Genomic DNA, 25,831 nt, shown 5'->3' with positions numbered 1-25,831 from the left:
ATTTCACGAGACACCTTCTCCAGTTCAAAAGCCAACTGTTAATGATGGCTCTGTTTCTTGTCACGTGTCCAATTTCAGATCGATGTTGTTAATGTCCATTTTATTCCTTCAGATACAGGTTTCGCTCACAGGGCTAGAACAGAACTGTCACCAAATACATTTACCAATCTACGTTCTAAGGAACATACCAATCCAAGGTATGTTCGAGCCTGGACGGATATGCAGGAGGGAGCAGGCAAATTGTGCTTCTGAGTGAAATCACGGTTCGTAAAAACAGAATGTGGCAGTTTAGACAGAGTTAATATTTGCTTGTCGGCAAGATGTCTGCCGGTGCGCGATGGGAGCATAACCCAGAAGGGAAACCATCTTCCCTCTTCACTCAATGTCGAGTTTAGCAGCTTTCCCGTATAACGGCGCACTGTTGTGCACCTCGCCTTCTCATCTGCTTCCCAATAAACTTCGACGTAAATATTTCACATTGATACACAGGCCCAGTATGCAGAGTTGAGATGACACACTCGTGGAGGTCTGCGGGGTCTTCTCCTGTTCTCTGTACCCTATGTTGAGGAGGTCAATACTTGTCACTGGTCACTCCGGTGTCAGAGAAAAGTTTAGAAAGAAAACGGTTTAATTTTCTGCCAGTAGAGAGGGCCCGGTTCCTGGGGACGGGCAAACGGCAGCAGAGAGACAGAATGAGAAGCAGCTATTCATACAGTCATAGAGATGTACAGCATGGAAACAGACACTTCGGTCCAACCCGTCCATGCCGACCAGATATCCCACCCCAATCTAGTCCCACCTGCCAGCACCCGGTCCATATACCTCCAAACCCTTCCTATTTATATATCCATCCAAACGCCTCTTAAATGTTGAAATTGTACCAGTCTCCGCCACTTTCTCTGGCAGCTCATTCCATACACGCACCACCCTCGGCGTGAAATAGTTGCCCCTTAGGTCTCTTTTATTTCTTTCCCCTCTCACTTTAAACCTATGCCCTCTAGTTCTTGACTCCCCGACCCCAGGGAAAAGACTTTGCCTATTTATTCTATCCATGCCCCTCATAATTTTGTAAACCTCCATAAAGTCACCCTTCAACCTCCGACGTTCCAGAGAAATCAGCCCCAGCCTGTTCAATGTCAACTGGACTTTACTCTGAGCAAGACTCAGCTGGTTCAAGAGGTAGGGCGGGGGCAGGGACGCCGGCGCGTTAACCGTGTAGCTCGTTGGTCGAGGAGTATGGTTCTTGCTTTGAGATTTCGTCGACGCAGACGTGAGAGAGATCCCAGGTTCAAATCGTGGACGAGCCCGTGTTTCATGACTTGTGTATTGGTGAATGTTTAATTTTCTCAAAAAACACCTTCGTAAAACGAGGTTGGGCTCCCTGGTTGGGCATTCCTCTGGTCCCAATGTCGAATTCAATAATTCCAGTGTCTGAAATCCATAGTATCCTAGTCCCTTCCACACACACCAAGCCTTGTTATCACGTAGTCTGTCATTACAAACTACCTATTCTTAGCCACGAACAGTCTCCATTCACCCTCCCACACAGATCGTTATCAACTCCCTTTCCTGTCCAACAGTTCTTCCCTCGCTTTGGGCTCTGTCCTGATCTATCATTTACTGCATCCGCCTTCCTCCCACAATATCTCCTGCATATAAACCAACGATTTCCCAATCACTATCAGTTCTGTGGAAAGTTCACCGGCAACTCCTGTTTTTTTTTATTCTGATATACAGCATCCGCAATTCTTTCACCTATTTATTGAGGTCGAGTTGGAAATTGTTTCGACAGACAGGAGGCGAGGGGGGAGAGACAGAACAGACATGAACTGTTGATGTCCACTGTTACTCATAACGTAAAATCATTGCAGTGCGATCACTTCCCTGAAGCATGAACAGAAGCTATGATCGACTCGTGAGCCTTGTGGCGCAAGGGTAGCGCGTCCGACTTCAGATCAGAGGATTATGTGTTCAAATCACATCAGGATCACTGACGTCGACTTCTTACATTTCAAATCAAGAAAGGAGCACGTTCACTCCCCGTATCTGTTGAGGCAAATCTTCTTTCTGGACACTTTCGAACAAACGTGAAGCTTTGTTGTCAGTTTGATTTGTGAACACTGTGGCAGGGAGGTGGCGTGCCCATTGTTTGGGGAAATGCTCACCAGCCGAACAGGAGAACAGCACTCAGCCCTTCACAAGCTTGTCACCACAGCTGGGTCATCGTGGCCCGTGTATCAGTATGGGATAGTAATCTGCATCTACCAACTGGAAGCACATCAAATTGGAATGCTGATGGGACTATCACACAGGAGAGAACGGCTTCGACCGATCAACTGGGGTGGCTCCCAATGCGCACCTCCGCTCACCTCAACTGAATAACTGTAAACAAATTACTCAGTGATTCAAAGGAATACTCGGTTTTGAATCTGCATTGTATCATGTACCTTCGAGAATGATGTCAAAACACCTTCATTGCTGTGATGGAGTATCCTGTTGGGCAGAATGTCCCCGTTGTCAAATTTCCCACGTTCTGTTGGTCCAATTCCGATTTCACTCAGAATCACGAAATGTGTGACAGCGCAGACTGAGGCTATGTACCCCCCTGAGCTCTGCTGGCTCAACACAATATGTAAAGAAGTGTCTCATTCTGTCACTTTCTCCCTGTAAATCTGCACAATGTAACATTGAACATGCCCACCGAATTCCCTTTTGTGTCCATTGAATTTACTTCTTCATCACTGTCATACAGGAACTTACTGACCCCACTCCTTGTGCGTAAACTGTCTTCCTAATGTCACTTTTGCTTATTTTCCTGATGACTTTAAATCTCTGCCAAATCGTTCTCGATCCTTTCAGGCCTGGGAGCATTTTCACTGCATTATTTCCTCTGTCTAAAACCCTCATGACGTGGAAAATTCAATCAGACCAGCTTTCAGCCCTCTGTTCACCAAAGAGAACTGCCCCAACTTTCCAATCTCTCTTCATGACTGACATTCCTCATGCACAGCACTATTCACTTCAACCAATTCAGTGCTGTCTGCAATGACTTCATTTCCCCGCTTCCTGAAGTAACACCCTCAGGATTGAGTGTAATACAGGTGGAGGATTCATTCGAATTGCGCAGGCAAAAACTCTGCAATACTTGTTCTCACTTTGAACAAGTGTTTCCCTTCGCCGTGTTCTCTGCAATGGTACCGCTGTCCCATACCTAATTCAGGCAGTCCCATCTGATTTAACGAAGCGGCTTTTTCAGAAAACTGACCCGGCATTTTTGCTCATGTCAATTTAAGAAATTAAGGTTCACCTGGGATTGGAGCCCGGCACCTCCCACACGTCTGTATAAGATAGAAAACCCAAAGCTAGCATCATACCCCGAGACCAACGAGCCAAATACCATGTGCGCGCCCAGCTCCTGAAGCAACTGGGAGTTGCTCAATACGAAATACATTGCACATTGCTCCCAGAGTTACAAGCAGCAAAGAGTTTCAAGACCATCTGCTTCTCTTTATGTCTCCCTGCTCCCCGGACGCTGCTGTTTGTCCCGTCCCCAGGGACCGGGCTCTCTCCACTGGTGGATAATTGAACCATTTCCTTTCTACTTACAAGCTGTGCTGGTAGAAGTCAGAGCCCATTCACTCTTCTGCTCTCTCTCTCACGATTACGTGAATCAGGAGAAGTCAGTTACAGTCATGTGTTGGAAATGGGCAACTTTGAACTTGATCCAAAGGTCTTGTTAACGGAGAGATAGAAAGATTCTGCGCTGTCGGGACAGAGAGAAATGGACAGGAGACTCTTCCCTCAGGTAAATTGATATGAGTGCATTTTTGTGCAGCCTGTTTGGTGTTCAGAATTTGTCTTGACACAGCAATCCTGCAGAAAGTCTTTTGTTACACGGGCGTTGGTTTCTTTACTGCAGGAAATGGACAAAAACAGCAAGTCATGTGTTTCAACTTCACGGTTCATTGCCATCTGAGAGAAGAGGTTTAACACTTGAGATCAGGACACACTGACAGAGAACAGTTGAAGACAACTCAGAGCTCCACAAGTGTGTCAGCGCAACTGTATAAATTTGACTTGTGTATCGATGTGACATATTTAACTCAGATACCCGAAGTTTTGGGAAGCAGATGACAAGGCAAGGAACAGAACAGAGCGCCGTTAGACGGGAAAGCTGCTAAATACGACATTGAGTGAATAGGAGAAAATGGTTTCGCTTCTGGGTTATGATCCCAGCGCGCTCCCGCTCTGCCATTCTCCTGCATTGCACGGCAGATTTTCCTGAGACGTATTCAGCTTTTCATCTGGCGTGTGTCTTGCATGTTCGAGAATGACGTCAAAAGATCTTCACTGCTGTAGTGTCATGTGCTGTTGTGCAGACATATCGTCGATGTGCAAATATAAACTCAGAGAGCAATGTACACTAGAGACGCTGAGCCAGCTGAAACTTTCTCAGTGTGAAATACATTCCACATTGCTCCAAGAATTGTAAGCAGCAAAGAGTTTCCAGAACATCTGTTGTCATTCTGTCCCCGGGGCGCTGATGTTTGTCTCATCCCCAGGAACTGGACTCTCTCCACTGGAGGATAATTAAACCAATTTGTTCCTACTTGCAAGCTGTTCTGGGGGGCGGGGGCGGTGAGGGGTGAGTGCATTCGCTCTTCTGCTCCCTCAATCCCTTGGGGCGGGAGGTATCAGTTAAACTAATGCGTGGGAAGTGAGCTTTGATTGTGAACTTGCTCCAAAGGTCTGTTATCGGAGAGATAGAAAAATGTTGTGCTGGTGGATCAGAGAGAAATGGACACCGAAGACTCTTCCCTCAGGTAAATTCGTATGAATAAATTGTTGTGCAGCCTGCCTGCTGTTCAGAATTCCTCACACCCAGCAATCTTACAGAAAGTCTATTGCAAAGTGGGCATCACTTTATTTGCTGCGACCGCGCAGCAGTTAACATCTGAGCCCCAAGTGCCCCAGATGACGAGAATCCGAGTGAAACCTTCACTCACTGAGAGTCATCCCCACGGCCCTGAGCTGCGGGACTGCAGGCGGTCCAACACGGAAGGGACGGTTAAAAATGAACGTTGTTGCTCCCTCAGATTGTCTGTCCCATAGACAGGCATTGGGACGGCATAAACGGTTAGGATCATTCTCCCGCAGACAGAGGCGGTTCACTGTCACTTGTCTCTCTCTCTGAGGTTCACTGTCACTGACACAAGTGAGAGTTCTCTGTCACTTGTCTCTCTCTCTGAGGTTATTCACAATCGGTGATATCTGTCCTCATCGTGGGGGACTATGTCTGAGTGGTGATACGGTTTCGGACATGCTTGTCATTCACGTCTGAACCAGGGTGGCGAATTACTGCAGGGAATGGACGAAACCGCAAGGCATGGGTTTCAACTTTATCAGCTCATTGGCATCTCAGAGAAGTGGTTTTGCGAATTAGTTCATAGGAAACCGACCAAGAACAGGAGAAGACCACCCAGACCTCCAAAAAGCATGTTACTTGAACCGTGTGAGGTTCGCGAGTGTATCGGTATGATACAGGACGTTCAGACACTCAGAAAGTAGGTGCAAAGGCAAGATACAGAATAGAGTACAGCACCATTACATAAAGGAAACTGCTCAAGGAGACACGTTCGAGATTGGTGTTAAAGACCTCCACTGCTGTCGTGTAATTTGCTGTTTCGCAGAGTATGGAGGCTGTGTAAATATAAACTTTGTTCTCACTTCCCACATTCTGTTGGTCGAACTGTGATTTCGCTCTGAATCACAGCATGTGTCACAGCGCAGTCGGACGCCATGCGGCCCACCTTCACTCTGCTGGTTCGACAGAGTAAGTAAACGTGTGTCTCTATTCGCATCATTCACTTACCTTCTCTGTGTATTTCTGCATATTGTTACTTGAAATATGATCAAGCACCTCCACTAATTCTCCCCCCACATCGGCATGGCTTCCGATTTTGTAAAGTTGATCCTGCAGCCCAAAACACTGCCAAATAAATTGATTGTTTGAATCAATCGAGGAACGGACTCCTCCAGATTGGCCAAGAACAAAAGGACGTCATCAGCATGATGTTAAAGATCAGCCATTTCAGAAAGTCATTTAAATGTAGAGCTTTTCTAACAACAGGTGTGAATCTTGTCTGTGTCCCAATATCGAGTCAGACTGACATTGTTGTTCGAAAAGCCATGCATTTAAATGAAATTCTTGAAGGTAATTTAAAACTAGTTCTGGGATTAAAGTACCAAAGAACAGAAGCCCATTCTAAAATACAAAGATTTAATCTAAAATTGTTTAGTGAAGGACAGCTCCATGACCGTGGACTCCTTTGGCTATAAATTCTGTGATCATGATCTTATTGTCCACGACCACCTGATGAAAGAGCAGCACTCTGAAATGGAGTGATCAGTAAAAATGTCTCATTTGGATCCCCCCAAGGTTCGAAATGGAAACATATCTCTTCAAGGTTACAGTTTGATTTGCCCTTTCAACACTCTTGAAATGTAATGTGTTCCATTGTAGTGTTCAATTCTGATCCATTAAAATCAGTATCCAGTCTCATCTGAGTGCAGAACCAACTCAACTGACGGAACAAACAAAAACTTTTCGGTTTGCTTTTGAGATGTGACATCTTCTCCCCCTCCCTCTCTGGTGATCGAAATGAAGCAGGCACCTGAGGACAAAAGTGTTTTATTTGCCGGTGAAAGATACTGCTTCACAAAGTTGTACTACGGAAGGGAAGCAGTAACGGTGATTATCTGGTTGTTCACATTGTGAATGTTCCCATTGCTGCGCATGTCTGTGTTAACGTCAGAACTCTGCAGCATGGCGGCGTCAGGTACGCAGAGTGCCGGGGCCGCAATGGATGACGCATCTGACTACACCTACCTGTTTGAAATGCAGCTCACAGCTTCTTCACACATCCCAAATAATCTTTCTCATTGTCCTGAAGCGGGCATAAGGTTTGAATTCCCGATCTGCGGGAATGAGAATCCTTTCACTGTCTCGCGTCAGTAAGTGTCCCTGAGAACATCAGAGTCCCGTCACAGCGCTGTCAGAGGAGGGGAAGCTGAAAGATACCCACACGCTGCTCACGGGCACATTTCACTTTCCCCAACTCACCGCCCCAACCACTGCGGCTCCTGGGAGTGGAAAGGTAAGAAACACCAAAACCCAGTCTCAACTTTGTAAATCATCAGGAAATAAGAAAAATGTTCATCCCTTCGGGTCTTCCATCCTAGGCTAACAGGGGTGATTTTAAATGGCTGTCCAGTCAGTGTCAATTCTTTTTGGTTGAAAATATCTTCCTTATCTCATCCCAGCATTTCTTGCCACAGAGACCCGTGCGGCAGACTTCATGTATACATTTCCTTGTATGGTATTTTGTAAATAACATTCGTTTTCTGGTTGTTTGTATCGGGTATTTCAGGTTCATTAGTCTCTGTTCAAGTGTGTTGGTAGGTTTGTGGGCTACCATGATGCTGAGGGGTTTGAGTTGTCTGGACATCATTTAACAGATGTATTTAATGTAAGGTATTACGGCTAGGGTTTCTGCACACGTTGTGTCTGCTAGTGTCAATTTGTTGATGAAAAATCGGCATTCTGGGTTTATTGGGTAGGCAAAAGTGAGGACTGAAGATGCTGGAAACCAGAGTTGAGATCAGAGTGGTGCTGGAAAAGCACAACACGTCAGACAACTTCCGAGGAGCAGGAAAATCGAAGTTTCAGGCAAAGGCCCTTCATCAGGAGTAGAGGCAGGACGCCTCCAGGTTGGAGAGATAAATTGGGGATCGGGGGGTGTGCTGGGGCGAAGGTAGCAAAGAGTAAAATAGGTGAATGCTGGTGGGTATGGAGGTGACAGGTCAGAGAGGAGAGTGGAGCGGATGGCTGGGAAGGGAGCTTGGCAAGTCGGACAGGTCATGAGGTCAGTGTTGAGCTGGAAGTTTAAAACAGAAGTAAGGTGGGTGGAGGGGAAATGAGGAAACTGGCGAAGTCCACATTGATGCCCTGAGGTTGAAGTGTTCTGAGGCGGAAGATGAGGTGTTCTTCCTCCAGGCGTCGGGTGGGGAGGGAGTGGCGCTGAAGCAGGCCCAGGACGTGTATGTCCTTGGCAGAGCGGGAGGGGGGGTGGTTTGAAATGTTGGGCATAGAACGATGGGGTTGATTGGTGCCGGTGTCCCGGAGATGTGACTTGACTCTCCAGTCTCCCCAAAGTTGTAGAGATCGCATCGGGAGCAATGGATACAAAATAATACATTGGTGGATGTACAGGTGAAAGTCTTCTTCCCATCGCGGCACGGGTTCGATTCCCGGGCAGAGAAGCAATTCTCAGTAGAGCTAGGGCGGTGCATGCATATCTCCCTGGTGGTCTAGTGGTTAGGATTCGGCGCTTTCACCGCCGCTGCCCGGGTTCGATTCCCGGTCAGGGAAGCAATCATTTGCGTGTCTGTTGGCTGCTAATTCTTCTGAAATGCGCTATACAGTTGTTTATTGATCTTCAGAGTTCCTAGGTGCTGCAGTGTGTAATGGATCGTTGAAATTGCATCCTGATGCAGATTTGTTTGTATGTGTAGGGATGTTTGCTTCTGTAGTTCAGTTCTTGGTTCGTGTGTGTTGTTTTCCTATATACGCTGTTTTGAATTTACCATTGACTGTTCGCTCTACTGTGACATCTGGAAATAGCACTTTGTTGTTCTTCTCCTCTTTTGTGAATTTTATGACAGTTAGGATATTGTTGATGGTGTTGTATGTTTCCTCTAATTTGTTTCATTTTATGATGACAAAAGTATTATCGCTGGAGCGGACCCAAAGTTTGGGTTGGATCGTTGGAAGGGCTGTTTGTTCAAGTCTCTGCGATATTGCTTCTGCTAGGCATCCTGATACTGGTGGTTTCATGGGTGTTTCGTTGATTTGTTTGTAGGGCTTGTTACTGAATATGAAGTGGATGGTAAGGCACAGTTCCACGAGCTTGACAGTGTTATCTTTGCTGATAAAGTTGGTGCTGTGTTTGTATCTTTGGTTCTTCGAGTAGTGTCTTCAGTTTTCTTTGGCCACGTTGATGTTAATGGATGTTAACATGGCTGTATGTCAAAGGACAACATTATTCCATCCTCTTCTACCTTGGTGTCTTTGGTGTTCAAGAGTTCTTGGATAGAGTAACTGGAGTGGTGTGAATCTGCGACTTGGTGTTTTAGTCTTTAGTGAGGGTTTTTGACTAGTCTGTATATTGGTGTTCCAAGTGGTGAGACTATGGTCCTGAGGGGGGCTCCTGGTCTGAAGAGGAGGAGAACAGCAACAAAGTGCCATTCCTAGATGTCACAGTAGAGCGAACAGTCAATGGGGAACTTCAAACTAGCGTCTACAGAAAAATAACACACACAAACCAAGTACTTAATCACAGAAGCAATCATCCCAACACCCACAAACGAAGCTGCAGCAGGACATTATTTCAACGAGCCACTACACACTGCAGCACAGAGAAACTACGAAGAGCAGAAGAGAAAGACGTATATAGTGTATTTAAGGAGAAAGGGTACCCAATAAATCCAGTCCGCCAATTTCTCATTGATGCTTCCAAGCTGACTCTCAAAAATTAGGTTTGTCCTTCCATCCTTTCCTATTTTGTTTTGTGGGTTTTGAAAACTTTCCCAATCCGCTGACTGATTGTTGGAGTTGGGAAGTTATGTTGTGGCTGTACAGGGCATTGGAATATTGTGGAATAATTTTGGAATATTGTGTGCAATTCTGCTCTCCCTCCTATCAGAAACATAGTATGAAATTTGAAAGGGTTCTGAAGCACCAATGGGTCCACAGAGGGGAGAGGCCCTTCTGCTGTCCTGAGTGCGGGAAGGCCTTTAGTGATTTCTCTGCAATGCTGACGGACCAGTTGGCCCAAGCCGGGGAAGGTTGTTCTCCGGCCCCAAGTGCGAGATGGCCTTCAGCACTTCTTCCCACCTGCTGAGACACCAGTTGGTCCACACCGAGGAGAGGCCGTTCTTCTGCCCCGAGCGCAGGAAGGGCTTTGCTCTTTCCTCTGACCTGCTGGCCCACTGGTGGGTCCACATGAGGGAGAGGTCGTTCAGTTGCCCTAAGTGAAGGAACGCCTTCAGCAATTCCTCAGCCCTGCTTAACCACCAATCCATCCACACCGGAGAGAAGCCATTTTCCTGCCCCGAATGCGCAAGGGCTTTCCCCGCTCCTCTGCCCTCTTGAAGCACCAGTGTGTCCACAGCGGGAAGAGGCCCTTCAGCTGGCACGTGTGTGGCAAGTGATTCATGTTCTCCTGCAACTTGCGGAAGCACCAGCGGGGGCACCAACGCTCCCAACAATCAGACCCCACCGGTGTTCTGCCTTGGGTCACCCCATGGACTAAACCTCCTGTCACTTCTGACAGTGGGTGCAGTGGAAGAGTAGGTGAGCTGTTTTTGTTTTCTGCTGGACTGCAATTGCCTCCACCAACCCCACAACCACAACCTCACGGTGGCTCAGTGGCGTCACGGTGACTCAGTGCTTAGCACTGATGCCTCATGGCACCAGGAACTCAGGATGAATTCCACCCTTGGGGGTCTGTGTGCAATTTGTGGAGGATAGGAAAATGGATCTGACTGGGTTACTCTTCGGAGGATCAGTGCAGATGTGTTGGGCTGAAGGACCTGTTTCCACACTGTAGGAGTTCTTCGATCCTATGAGCTTTGCTTTGAGAGGACACTGCTGCTCGTTGAGCTCGGGACTGCGCATTGGCAATGAAATGATCCAGAGAAACCTAAGACCGCAAGATCATCAGAGCAGAAGTTAGGCAATTCGGCCCTTCAAATCTACTCTGCCATTTGTTAGAGTAAAAAATTTCAGATGAGATTCGCTACAGTGTGGAAACAGGCCATTTGTCCCGATAAGTCAAGAAGCGACCCTCCGAAGAGTAACGCACCCAGACCCATTTCTCTCTGACAAATGCACCTAACTCTATGGGCAATTCAGCATGGCCAATCCACATGACCTGCACATCTTTGGACAGGACCACACAGAGAAAACCCACGCAGACACTGGGAGAATGTGCAAACTCCTCACAGACAGCCACCCAAGGCTGCAATCAAACCTGGGTCCCTGGCGCTGTGAGGCTGAGCCACTACATGCTGCAACCCGAAGTACGCAAGCAGGAGGTTGGGAGAATACAGCAAGCCAGGCAGCACCAGGATATGGAGTAGTCAGCGTTTTGGGTATTAACCATTCTTCAGGACTGAAACGTTGACTTTTCTATGAGAATCGATTTACGGGAATGTTGCTGGGGGTTAGAGGGTTTGAGCTACAGGGAGAGGCTGAATAGGCTGGGGCTGTTTTCACTGGAGCATCGGAGGCAGAGGAGTGACCTAATAGAGGTTACAAATTCATGAGAGGCATGGACAGGGTAATAGACAAGGTAGTTTCCCTGGGATGGGGGAGTCCAGAAGTAGAGGGCGTAGGTTTAGGGTGAGAGGCGAAATATATAAATAGACAACTTCTTCATGCAGAGGGTGGTACATATATGAAATGAGCTGCCACAGGATATGGGTCAGGAGCTATCAAATGTGACTAGATAACTTTAGGATTTCAGGTCAGCATGGAAAAGTTGGACCAAAGGGTCTGTTTCCACGCTGTATGTGTCTCTGACCACTGGGTCCTGATGTAAGTTTAAAATAAAGTCCAAGTAACTTTGAATAGTTCAATCTTGTGGCGCTCACCTCCTCAAATTTTTCAAATGAATCCATCTGAGCGATACTGTTTCAACCTACTGTGTTGGACAAAGTATCCCATCAAGTTCAACAGAAACCCAGAGTTGAAGAAGTCAGAAGTCAGAACACCAAGGTGACCAAAACTGATCACAATATTCCAGGTGCATCCTCATGAACGTCCTGTATAACTACAATATAACTTCCCAACATCTATCGCAATTCCCTAACTGATGAAGATTAATGTGCCTAAACATTTCTTCACTGCCTTGTGTACCGATGTAATCAGAGATATAGGACCTACTTTAAACTGATCCACAATCCAGCTGCTGGGAACACCGAAGCAGAGTAGTACAGCATGAGTGTGCTGGGTAGATAACCCAGAAGTCGATGGGTCAACACCATATGATGCTATTGCTCAATGTCTCCTTAAGCTGCTTTCCTCGGCAAAGGTGCTCTGTTCTGTATCTTGCCTTTGCATCTGCTTCCCAAAGTTTCTTCAGTAGAGGAGTGGTAGTGGCAGCTGGAGGAAGGTCCGAGCTCCAAGAAGCGGGGTGTAAGGCTGGAGGTTGTATTTGCTCAAGGCTTGTAACATATTAACTTATTTAAATGATATCTATTGTAAGGGGCTATGGTTCACATTAAAGCCAGAGGATTTGTTTATATTTAGCAGTTGTAGGTCGTATTCAATGTGTGTTATTATTTTGTTAGTTCGAATATTGTAAGTCAAAGTGAATGGTGTAATTTCATTTCTGATGTCAGAATTTGACATTGAATGTGCAGGTGTGAATACCAGTAAGTTGTGAAAATAAATCAATAACTTGTGATTTTATAGCAAAAAGAGCAGTTCACTGCAATCAATGGCATTGTCTCATTTGAAGGTGATGAGTTGAGCGTGACCAACAAACCGTTTCATGCAGTCACCCAATTTAATTAAAATTTTCTTTAACTTAATTGAAGATAATAACTCTGGCATGCTAAAATTTACACAATTTGTGTATAAGATTTATTTATATATCCATTGCTCTGCAACATTGGGGAGACTGGATGTCAACTTGCAGAACATTTCAGGGAACAGCTCTAGGACTCCAAAACTGAACGACCCCACCGCCCTGTGGCTGAATACTTTAACTACCCCTCCCAATCCGTCAAGGGCATGCACGCACTTGGCGGCATCCCCCTCCAAGCTCTAGCTACCTGACGCATGTAGGAAGAACACTTCATCTTCCGCCTTGGAACCCACCAACTACATGGGATCAATGTCGATTTCACCAGCTTCCATATTTCCCCTCACCCTCACTCCCACACCACGCGCCTTGTCCCAGATCCCACCTTCCAGCCCGGCAGTGGCCTCTTGAGCTGTCCTACCTTTTCATCTTTCTTCCCACCTATTCGCTCCACCCTCCTGTCTTACCTCTCATGATCTCTCCCCACCACCATCGACCTATTTCATTCACAGCTACCTCCCCTCCATTCCCATCTCCTTCCCAATTATCTCTCGGCCTCCTTGGAACAACGTTCATTCCTGACGAAGAACTTATGCTCTAAACAAAGACTGTGGTGAAGGAACATCCTGAATAAGAAAGAGCTCCCAATTCAGATGTGTTCCCCATTTGTTTCCCCGTTTATCTAGAAATAAGAAATGTTGTTTTCTTCCGCGAGAAAGTGGTCTTATACTTTGCGGTGTCTGAAGTGTTATACCACTCCACGTCTTTGCCTAGCTTTTAAGAATCCTTTCAACCTGTCTTTCAGACAATGGTGGCGGTGACCAAAAGCAATGCCCCATTTCTCCTCCTGTGAACCACGTTGACATGTTGTCTGAGTGTACTTGGTTTTCAAAATGTAATTTCGCCATTGAAGTGAACTGGGTTAATCTTTATCGATCACTAGCTTTGTTTGCATTAACTGTAATTATCCACCAATTTGCTGTTTTTTGTTCCACCAAAGCTGGAAACAATGATCTGTATTTATGTTGCACTCAGGTGTGAACAATCAACCCAAGAATTGTCATATTATTATAGTTGACTCAAGCTATAAAAGGAGGCATTCTGTGGCAGTTTAAGACTAAAAATGTGGCTAGAAAGAATGTAGATTGATGAGGAAAGTCAAACAACAGAATCTCTGTCCACAATCTATCAGTCTGGCTTGATAAAGTGGTGACTCTTCAAAAGCACCTTCCAAGCCATCACCTCAACCATCAAGAGCAGGTAAGTGTGAACACAGCATGCCAACTGTGAAATATATCGCATTGCTTCTTTGTTATTGATCAAAAGCCTGGAATTCGCTCCTGAACATTATTGCACACCAAATCATAATTGTGAAGCAATTTAAGAGGCAGCTCAGCACCACGTATTCAAGGACAGTTTGGGAAGGGTTGTTGGCAGAGCCAATGATAGTCACATCTCATGAAATAATAAGCAAAGAGGCATGGACAGAGGATTGGCTAACCAATGATACAATTGGGATAAGGGACATGTTCAGGATAGCAAATTATAACGAGTAGTGTGCCACAGGGATCAGCGCCGGGGCCAAAATTATTTACAAAATCTATTTGAATTCCTTGGATAAGTAAAGTGAATGCACTATTGCCAAGACTGCTGAAGAGACGGTTGATGGGAAGGCAGGTGGTAAGAATGACGTGAAATATCTGGAGAGGGATATAGACAGGTTAAGCAAATGAGCAAACCTTTGGCAGACGGAATAGAATGTGGGGAAATGATGTTGTGCACTTTGCCAGGAGGAAAAGTGTTGAATGTCAAATGGAGAAAGCTGTTGCATAGAGGGATTTGGAAGCCCATATCCATGCATCTCTTCAGCCAAATTCAGTGAGTAGTCGGGAAGGCAAATGGGAGGTTGGCCTTTAAATAGAGTATAAAAGTAGGGAGGTTATAGTGAACCTATGTCAGGCATCAGTCAAGTCAAAACTGAACACTGGGAGGGTCCTTTACCTAAGGAACGATATACTGGCATTGGAGGCAGCCCAGAGAAGGTTGACCAGGATGATATCAGGGATGGAAAGAATATCATATGAAGAGAAGTGAATAGGTTGGGCCTGTACTTAATCGAAGTTAGAAGATTTAGAGGTAACCTTATTTTCACATAAAAGATTCTAAGGATACTTGACGGGCTTGATGTGGAAAAGTTTAGCTTTGTGGGTGAGTCTAGCACCAGAGGGAATAACCTGCAAATGAGGGATTGCATGTTGAAGACAGATAGGAATTGTTACTGAAGGCAGTAAATCTGTGGAACATGTTACGACAGAGTGTTGTTGAGCCTGGGTCGTTCAGTACATTCAAGGCTGTCAGATTTTTTTTTAACCAGTGAGGGAATTGAGGATTATGGGGAAATGGCAGGAAAGTGGAGTTGATCTTTACCAGAACAAACGTGATCTTAATAAACGGCAGAATTTATTCAATGCGGTGAATTGAATAGTAAGTAATAAAGGGGAAAAGGATACAACTGGCACCTACAGGCCAGTCAGTGTTGGAAAATTAGAGATTGGACAGAGTTGGTGGCATTTTGGCATTGTTCCTGGATTTCAAATCTGGAGTTTCAAATTGATGCTGCTATGTCTCCGGTGAGCTTTGAAATCAATTAATATATCTGGAATATAAAGCTTATCGCTGCTTTGGTGATCTTAGCAATTGATATAAGGACCTATCTTGTTAGGGAAGGAAATCTTTAGTCCTTACCCAGCTAGGCGATTGTGTCACTCTTGATCCATGGTAATGTGATTTACTCGTAACTGCCCTCTGAAATGGCACTTGCTTTTTCTGGGAGATCAAGTGCCACATCCCATGAATGAATAAAGGAAAATATTCAGCAGAAAATTGCCACTGAAGTGAAGGTTATATAGTGATAATGGTTGAGTAACCCAGAGATCTATGTCTTCTGAGAACAAAAATTCAAATCCCATCATGGCAGCCAGTGGATTTTATGTTCAACTAATAAAAAGATCTGGAAGTGAGAGTTTGTCTCAGTACTGGCCACCAGGAAACCTTTATTGATGAAAACAATAAACTGCAGATGTTGGAGATCGGAAACAAAAGGCACCATTGCTGGGGCATCGCAGCAGGTCTGGCAGCATCTGTGGAGAGAAAACAGTTAGTGTTTTGAATCCAGTCACTTTTGAAGAGCCACTGGACACGAAACATTAATACTAATCTCTTTATAGACGCTGCCAGAATCGTTCGGTGTCTCCAACCATTATTGATTGATTGTTGTGAAATTATTCCTTTATGGAGGAAAATCTACCATTCATCAACCCTGTGTGTGCACAGCGACCATGTGATTCCAGATCTACTACAGTGTGGGGTTGACTCTCAGCTGCCTTCTAGCACGTAGTCAAGTACTCGGTCCAAGGGACATGAGGGACGGTGAGAAAATGTTGCACATGCTTGCAACAATCACATGTCACGATTTTGTTTACAAGAAAAGCATCGATTAATGAAGGACAGCCAAGACAAATTGCTATGGGAACGTCATGCCCAACGGATTTGATTTCCTTGTAGCAATACCATAAAATTGTAAGTATTTTTAAAAATCATCTTCAGAGGTTACATCACTATAGGAATACTGCATGCAATTCTGGCTGTTTGATAGGCGAAGGATGTTGTGAAATTTGAAAGTGTTCAGAAAAGATTTACAAGGACGCTGCCAGGGTTGGAGAGTTTCAGCGCGATGAAAAGGCTGAACAGACTGGGGTTATTTTCCCTGGAGCTTTGGAGGCTGAGAGGTGACTTTATAGGTGTTCTTAAAATTATAAGGGGCATGGAAAACGACAAACAGGAAAGGTCTTTTCCCCGGGGTGGTGGCGGGGAGTCAAAAACTAGAGTGCATAGATTTAAGGTTAATAGCAAATGGAGTTTAATATAGATAACCGTGAGGTCTCACAGTTTGCATAGTCAAATCAAGGTAGGAGTTTCATGGTGAATGATTGGACCTGTAGTGGAACAGAGGGATCTCAGAGTAGGTTTACAGTTCACTGAAAGTGGAATCATAGGTAATAGTATTTCGGCACACCGGTGAGAGCGTTGAGTATACAAGCTGGGAATTTATGTTGCAGTTATACAGAATGTTGGTGAGGCTGCACTTGGAGTATAAAATAGATTCAGTGCTATATTGAAGGCAGGAAAGAATAACAAACATATCCTGATTAGAGAGACATAAATTATGTATCTAAATAAGATAGTGAATTAGAGTATAGATAAGTGCCAAATGATAATGTTCTTCCGACAAGCACCGAACTTGTTTCATTTGCAGTATTTCGAACCAAGAAATCTAGGGGTGCACGTTCATAGTTCCAAGAAAGTCGAGTTACACTTTGACAGGGTGGTGAAGAAGCCTTTCAGCCTGCTTCCATTCATCAATCCAAGTATTGAGCACAGGAGTTGGGACGTCTTGTTGCAGCTGTCACACATGCCACACAACACAAGTTATGACCCTGCCCTTCTCTGACTGACCATCCCTTTGAATATCAGGGGGAAGACACCCCTTTAATTGTGATGTTCAGGAAACATGCCTTACTTCAACAAAAAATGTGCTGTACTCACAGATGTTTGGACAGAGAAAGGAAGTTGCAGTCTGGGGTGAAGCTCAATCTTCATTCAGAAAGAGAGGAACGGCAGTAGCTTCATAAGCTCATGGTCCAACTTGTACATTCAGAAAATAGAGGGGCTTTGATTGGCAAGAGGACCCAGCAAATTCTGGTCCTTCAGGGCTCCCCATTGGTCAATCTCCAATAACAGCACTGCCTGGACTGGGTGACGTGAGCGATGGGAGACAGTCAGCCTGGAAATGCAGGAATGTCACTGCCAACCACCGCGAATCCAATTGGCTACCTAAGGTTTGCACGCGCGCATACACACACACACAGACACACACACACCATTGTGGGCATCACAATGCAAACGTAAGCCAACGAGCTTCAGCGGGAAACTGTCTGTTCTGGGCAAAATCTGGGAGCAAAGCAATGTTTCCCCCTTTCCATTCCTCATCCTGGGAGGGCGAGAGAGGGGGGAGGCACTGTTCACTTGCAGTAACTGGAGACAGAGAGTATGAATCCAAACAGGGAGCAGACTCTGCAAAGGTCGGTTTCAGTCGGCTTCTTCTGGAATATTGTGTGCAATTCTGGTCTCCCTCCAATAGGAAGAATATTGTGAAACTTGAAAGGATTCAGAAGAGATTCAGAAGGATGTCACCACGGTAAGAGGGTTTGAACCACAGGGAGAGGCTTTGAATCACAGGGCGAGGCTGAATAGGACAGGGCTGTTTTCCCTGGAGCATCGCAGGCTGAGTGATTTTTTTTAATAAAATAGGTTTATAAAAGCTTGAGGGGCGTGGATGGGGTGACAAGGTCTTGTCCCTGGGATGGGGGAGTGCAGAACTAGAGGGCATGGGTTGAGGGTGAGAGGGGAAAAAATTAAAAGGGATCTTGCAGTCAACCTTTTCATGCAGAGGGTTGTGCTTGTATGGAATGAGCTGCCAGAGGAAGTGGTGGAGGCTGGTGGAGGCATCTGGATGGGTATATGAATAGGAAGGATTTAGAGGGATATGTGCCAAGTGTTGGCAAATGGGAAAATATTAATTTTGGATATCTGGTCGGCTTGGACAATTTAGATTGAAGAGTCTGTTTCTGTGCTTTACGTCTCTGACTCTGAATGGTGAAAAGTATTGGCATTCGTTGAAACATTTATGCACCAGGAAATTGTAAGAGGGTAAACATAAGCCTCATGTCATTGATCCATGAATCCTGGTGCAGTATGGATGTATTTCCAGTGATAGAGACAGTATGACATGGAAGGAGTCCAAAACGACGGCTTCTTTTACAAAAATTCCCACGTAAATCCGAGTCTTCTGGGAATCTAAGATAACCGTGCCTTAATATAAGATAGGTAAGTCTGGGGTATCTGGTACATATTCGATGGAATGTTTGTGGCTCTAAAAGCCTGGTTTGCAGTTGTTTCTGGGCTCATAATATTGTACTGCAGCATATTGTATATCTTCAATAAGAACGTCAATACCGAAATAGATGTCCATTCAGCAACTTGAGTCCATGTGAACTCTTCATGGAGCATGCAATCCATCACATTACCCAGCTGGTATACATTTACATATAGATCAGCACAAAGATCTTGGGTATGAAGAAAGGAATGAATGTTTAGGATGTAGGTTTGCTCACTGAGCTGCAGGTTTGATATCCAGGTAAGAATGTTCCACAAAAACTAGAATAATTTGTTCTGATTTTCTATTGTGGACTGACAGCGATGACCTTTGCAATCTCTTTTTACAGGAATATTATAAGAGAAGAATTTGAAGGTAGAAATCTCAGACCAAACATCACATCAAAGTCTGACAGTCACGTGACTCACCAGGACTTGGATATTAATGGCCTTGAAACAAGGATGAGGCGGTATGTCTGCTTAGTAAGGTTGGAAACGTCAGGGTGACTGGAAACTCAGAGTCTCACATACCAGAGTAGTGACTGGAACATGCTTTACAGACTGAATGAGAGTGTTCCAATTATCAGAGGGTTCATCAGTAACTTCATACACATGCTGTAAGTGTGAGCGAGTTTTCAACTGATCGTTGAACCTGGTAAACGAGGACACCTGCACCATGGAGAAACCGTGGAAATGCAGGGAGTGTAAGGACAGTTTCCCTTCCCCGCCTGCACTGGACATTCATCAGCATTTGCACACTGGGCAGCGGCTGTTCACCTGCACTCAGCGCGGGAAAGGATTCACTCAGTCGCATCACCTCCTGGTCCACACCGGGGAGAAACCGTTCATCTGCCCCATATGCTGAAGCAGATGAAGGACATTTTTTGAAAAATCCTGGATGGAACATACTGCAGGTATACCTGAAATAGATACATTTGTCTCTGTCCCACTGAGTCTCCAGCACAGGGCCAGGCCGGGCAGCTCAATTGGTCTCTGTCAGTGTTTATTCTCCACCTGAGCCTCCATCCACACACCCCTCTTCATTGCCTCTCATCTCCCCTCCATCAGCATAAAGGTATCCCCCACCTTTCGAAAATTAACTTTACACTACTTGACCTTTACGAAAGACCTACATTAATAATTGTTTTCACAAACCAAAAGAAATCCGAAGAGGATTTTCGCTTTTACACAGAAAGGCATAATCTAAATTTGTTCATGGTAATTGCTTCTTCGCTTTACTCCATGCCAGCTTAGGAAAGGTTTCATAGGAATGCTGTACTTTCAGATAGTGGGGGGAACCTGTAGTGGGGCGGCACGGTGGCTCAGTGGTGAGCACTGCTGCCTCACAGCACCAGGGATCCAGGTTCGATTTCTGTGGAGTTTGCGCATTCTCCCCGTGTTTACGTGGGGTCCCTCCCACAATCCAAAAATGTGCAGATTAGATGAATTGGTCATGCTAAATTGCCCATAGTATTAGGTGCATTAGTCAGGGGTATATATAGAATAGGGGAATGGGTCTGGCTGGGTTTCTCTTCCGAGGGTTGGTGTAGATTTGCCGGGCCGAAGAGCTTGTTTCCATACTGTAGGGAATCTAATACACTGAACCTGCTCTTTATTGCCCAGGTATGGTCTCTGTTCTTCTGTTCACCTCCCGTTCATGTGTCTATCAAGATATACCTTAAACGTTGTTAAGGAGCCTGCCTCCACTAACTGCACTGACAGGGCGTTCCAGGAACCCCCCCCCCCACCACCCCTCTGTGTGAATCCCCACCACCACAACCTCTCCCCAGACAGTCCCCTCTCGTCTCGAACCTGTGCCCTCTTTTATGTGACCTTTCCAGCCTGGAGGGAAAAACAAACCTATGACTATCATAGAATCCATCCAGGGTGGAAAAAGACGATTCAGCCAAACAAGTCAACAGCGACCCTCCAAAGATTAACCTCCAGGGACTCATTCCCCTACCCCATTACTCTATATTTACCCCTGACTAATGCACCAGACATACACATCTCTGAACACTGAGGCAATTTACACACAGACAATCCAACTTAACCTGCCTATCAGTGGACACTATGGGTAATTTAGCATGGCTCATCCACCCTAACCGACACATTTTTGGAATGTAGGAGGAAGCCCATGCAGACATGAGGTGCAGGGAGAATGTGCAAACTGCACACAGACAGTCACCTAAGACTGAAATCGAACTCGGGTCTCTGGCACTGTGAGGCATCAATGCAAACCACTGAGCTACCCTGCCACCCCTGTCCAGCCAATCTGTGCCTCATCATTTTGTTGAGGTCTCCCCTCAGCCTCTGTCTTTCCAGAGAAACAATCCAGGTTTATGCCACATCTCCTCATAATAAGAGCCCTTCAGACCTGGCAATGTCCTGGTGAACCTTGTCTGCACCCTCTGCCAGATCACCCACACCCTTCCGGTAGTTTGGCGACCAGAACTGCACGTAGTATTCCGAATGTGACCAGAATAAATAGCTGTAACATAACTCGCCAACTCTTACACTTAAGGAAGCGTGCTGTGTTTCCTCTTGACCACCGTACCCACCTGCATTACCACTTCCACGGATCTATATGCCCAAATCCTTCTGTATGCTAGTGCTGCTATGAGTTCTGCCATTTATCATACAATTCTTATATTTCCTTCGTCTCTATCCAGCTTCACCCTATTTTTTTTCTCTTCATCTCCCCCCACCCCTATCCCCAAACCCTCCACACATCAGCATATCATAAGATCATAGGATGTTCTTCATATGTTTGATCTTTCATTCCTGGGCCATTCTCAAGAACCTTCTCTGAACATGTTCAAGGGCTATCCTTCCTGAAATATTTACGGCAAAACTGCATTCAGTACTCCAATTGTGGCCTGACCGGAGCCTTACAGAGCCTCAGACGTACATCCCTGCTTTTATATTCAAGTCTAATCAAAATAAATGTCATCATTGCATTTGCCTCCCCAACTAGTGACTCCACCTGCAAGTTTACCTTGAGAGAATCCTGGAGTAGAACTCCATAGTTCCTTTGCACATCAGATTTCTGAATTTTCTCCCCATAATCCTTCTGTTCCAGAGCAGCAGCAGAGATTTCCAGACACATTGATTGTTTTCAGGGATACCAAGGGATCTTGGGAATTACCAATATCCCAGGAGGAGGCAGAGAGAAATGTGGTGCGGTCCTGTAAACTCCAGAACTTTCCAAACTGCCTGAGTCAGCAATAACTCTTTCTGGACCAAGAAACAAAAGGGCCACTGAGAAACTGTTACGTCATAAGACCTCAGAAGCAGAAATTAGGCCATTCAGCCCATTGAGTCTGCTCCACCATACAATCATTCTAAAGTATCAAGGATTACGGGGAGTTTGGGTTAAGAAACTTATCAGCCATGATTGAATAGTGGAGCAGACTCAATGGGCTAAATGACCTAATTTCTGCTGGTGAACCATCCCGGGGAAGAAGGACGCAAAACAACGAGCTGCGATAAGTATTTAATAACCTCATGAAAAAGGACAATTAAGTCTGTCTGTGAAAGGAAGACCCTAACATAATGGAGTTTACTGCAGGACAGGCTATTTCAAACAAACCGCTAAACCTCGAGGATAAGACCTGAGATCTCCAGAAGTGTGGGGAGGTGGTATTAGAATCTGAAGAATTGTCACACCACAGATTTGAAAGTGAGGAATCTCCACCAGAATTTAACTCCAGAAAGATGCAGCAGCAGTACTTGGAAGAACAACACTGCAGTGAATCCCTGGACACTTCCAGAGACAGATGTGTCGGAGGAAACTCAGTAAAATTCTGCCATCGATTGGGTGATAGTCACGTTGAGGGTGAGGTTGAACTTGGTTACTTGAGAGGTTTTATTTTTGGTTGCTACATACAATAAAGTGTAAATCATTGTTTCAGCAGTTGATGCTATGTGCAGTTTCTGAGTCAGGAGCCAAATTAAGGCAATTCACCCACAACCACAGCCAGAGGCTGGGATTAATATTGACTCCATTGCATTCAGCAGGACATCACGTCAATACTCTTATAAAGCAAAGGATGACACCACTACCCTAGATCTCAAACCGAAACACCCAGTGGAGCGCATCGCCCCATAATCTGTAAAATTAGCATGATAAGTAGTGTAGCCTGCTCTAGTGATAAAAATAAATCCCCAACACATTAAAATCAACAATCAGCAATTTATTTATCCAAGTCTCACGGTGTACAAATGAACAAAACTATTGACAAACTGGATACAGGCCAGGAGCAGATGGGTGGCACTAGTTTAGTTGGGGATCATAGACTGGTTGGTCTGAAGGGTCTGTTTCCAGGCTGCATGTCTCCATAGCACGGAATGAATGGGGATCCATCCCAAAGACGGTAAAGGTTTCAAGCACCACCTGAGGCAAATGTGTGGACTCCCTCCAAATAACTGAGGGCAGTGGGGCACTGTGAGGCTTGGTCGATCAGACAGTCAGTCAGCAAGTTCTCTCTGGGAGACTTGTCTCAAGAAAGTAAGTGGTTTCCTGTCCTCCCAGCCAGATTATCCAGTTTGGATTAGGTCCTATATTTCCAACAAAACAGGGAGACAGGGCAGTGAAGAAGGCTTTAAGCACACTGGCCTTCATCAGTCAGGGCATTGAGGAGAGACGTTGGCAAGTTATGTTGCAGTTAATCCGGATTTTGATGAGGCTGCATTTGGAGTATTGTCATCAATTTTGATCACCTTGCTATGACAAAAATGTTATTAAACTTGGAATAGTGCTGAAGACATGTACAAAAATACATACTCAGGACTCAAGGGTCTGAGTAAAAGGGAGAGGTTGGACAAGCTAAGACGTTTTTGTTTCGAGCATTAGAGACTGAGGGGGGATGGGGCCTTATCGAAGTGAAGAGATCATGAGAGACATGGAGAGGGTGAATGCACTCAATCTCCCAGGGGTTGGGGAATTGAGGGCTCGAGGGCTTCAGTTTAAGGTGAGAGGAGAAAGAATAAAAGGGAATGTGAGGGGCAACTTTTTAACGCAGATGGTGGTACACATATGAAAGGAACTGCCAGCAGAAGTGGTTGAGGTGGATACAGTAACAACATTGAAAAGGCTTTTGGACAAATACGTGTATAGGAAAGGTATGGAAGAAAATGGGCCAAGTGCAGGGAAATGGGCTTAGTATTGATGGACAGTTTGGTCAGCGTGGACCATGTTGGGACGAAGGGCCTGTCTCCTGCTGTAGGACTCTATGATTCACGTCTCTTTGTCGGTCCAACACTTAGAGTTTCCAAATGAACATCTCACTAAATCAGGCCGAATAAAATCCAATCTCATTCGTCAACTCTGATGCAGAGGTGCTGGTGTTGAATTGGGGTGGATAAGGTCAGAAGTCATACGGCACCAGATGAAGTGATGAAGGAGCAGCACTCATGAAAGAGCAATGCTCCTAACGCTTGTGATTTCAAATAAACCTGTTGCACTGTAACATGTTGTCGTGTGACTTCCGACTTCTTCAACTCTGGGTTTGTCTCAAATTTGATGGGATACTTTGTCCAACTCGGCATATTTAAACTGTATCGCTACGAAGATTTTTTTTTCGATTAGATTAGATTCCCTACAGCATGGAAACAGGTCCTTTGGCCCAACAAGTACACACTGGCCCTCCGCAGAGTAACCCAGCCAGACCCATTCCCATATCCCAATTCCTCTACATTTACCCCTGACTAATGCACCATACCAACACATCCCTGAACACTATGGGACAATTTAGATGGGCCAATCCATCCTAAACTGCACATCTTTAGACTGTGGGAGGAAACCAGAGCACTCAGAGGTAACCCATACAGACGTGGGGGTGTATCGTGCAAGCTACACACAGACTGTCAATCGCAGGGTAGAAGTGAACCAGGTCAGCACAGTGAGGTAGTGGTGCTAACCACTGAGTCACCGTGCCATCCGTGAGCCACCATAGGGTGGGCTGGGGGTGGGGTGGGTGGGGGGTGGTTGAATCCAGCACAAAATAAAAAAAGACCACTGACTCTCAGTCAGAATGGGCAGGAGGTTCAGCCCTGGGGGTGACCCACTGCAGCGTCACTGGTGGAATCTGATTGTTGGGTGCGCTGGTGCCCCCGCTGATGCCTCCACAAGTTGCAGGACAATGTGAACCTCCACCCGCAGGCGGGGCAGGCAAACGGCCTCTCCCGGTGTGGACCCATTGTTGGGCCAGCAGTTTGGAGAAACGAGTGTATCCCTTCCCGCACTCGGGGCAATTGAATGGCCTTTCCCTGGTGTGGACCCGCCGGTGGGACAACAGATCAGAAGAATTGCTGTAAGCTTTCCTGCATTATGGGCAGCTGTAGGGCTTCTCCCCAGTGTGGAACTGCTGATGGGCCAGCAGCCTGGAGGAATCGCTGAAGACCTTCCCACACTCTGGGCGGCTGAAGGGCCACTCCCCCGTGTGGATGCACTGGTGCCTCAGCAGGTTGGAGGAGTCGCTGAAGGCCTTCCCACACTCGGGACAGCTGAATGGCCTCTTCCCCGTGTGGGCTCGTTGGTGATTCAGCAGGTCTGAGGAATTGCTGAAGGCCTTCCTGCACTCATGGCAACTGAAGAACCTCTCTCCTGTGTGGAATCGCTGGTGAGTCAGGAAGTTGTCCACCCAAGTGAACCCTTTCCCACACACGGAGAAGTAAAACGTCGTCTCACCATACTGAATATGCTGGTGGGCAAGCAGGACACAGGAGCAAGTAAAGCCCTTCGCCCGCCTCGGGGCAGGAGAACGCCCTCTCCCCAGTGTGATTGCACTAATCAGCCTCCAGGACAGATGGGACACGGAAGCCCTTCCCGCAGTCGCCACGCTTCCATGATTTCTCAACGTGGCGGGATTCCTCGGGTTTCTCCATGGCCGAAGCTTCAGCTGCACACAAACGTGTGTACAGCCCCTCCCCGCTGTGAATTCCTCTTTCCAGTCCTATCACTTTTTCAGGCTCCACACTCTGTGCTCTGCAACAGTAGGGTCTCTCAATCAGTCCCACTGATGCTGAAACTCATATTCAAACAGGAACCAAAAAGAAAGCTTTCCTCCTTCCATAGAATCATTGTTGAAAATCGTGTGCAATCTTCTTCATTTGAAAGAGCAGAAATTGCGCCCCACTGAGCCTCCCGTACCAGGGGCGTTCTGTCCTTGTTACGGTTGGAGGGG

The 25,831-nt window shown here is 45.9% G+C and overlaps 1 non-coding gene across 1 annotated transcript; it reads left to right on the top strand.

The window, feature by feature from the left end:
- Window positions 1-8,359: 8,359 nt before the first annotated feature.
- On the top strand, window positions 8,360-8,431 carry trnae-uuc (transfer RNA glutamic acid (anticodon UUC)). The gene has a single exon. It is a non-coding gene; the product is annotated as a tRNA-Glu (tRNA).
- The last annotated feature ends 17,400 nt before the right edge of the window (window positions 8,432-25,831 follow it).

The sequence above is a fragment of the Chiloscyllium punctatum genome, chromosome 36 (assembly GCF_047496795.1).
Source record: "Chiloscyllium punctatum isolate Juve2018m chromosome 36, sChiPun1.3, whole genome shotgun sequence".
Taxonomy (NCBI): domain Eukaryota; kingdom Metazoa; phylum Chordata; class Chondrichthyes; order Orectolobiformes; family Hemiscylliidae; genus Chiloscyllium; species Chiloscyllium punctatum.
This window is presented reverse-complemented; position numbering and strand designations above follow the sequence as displayed.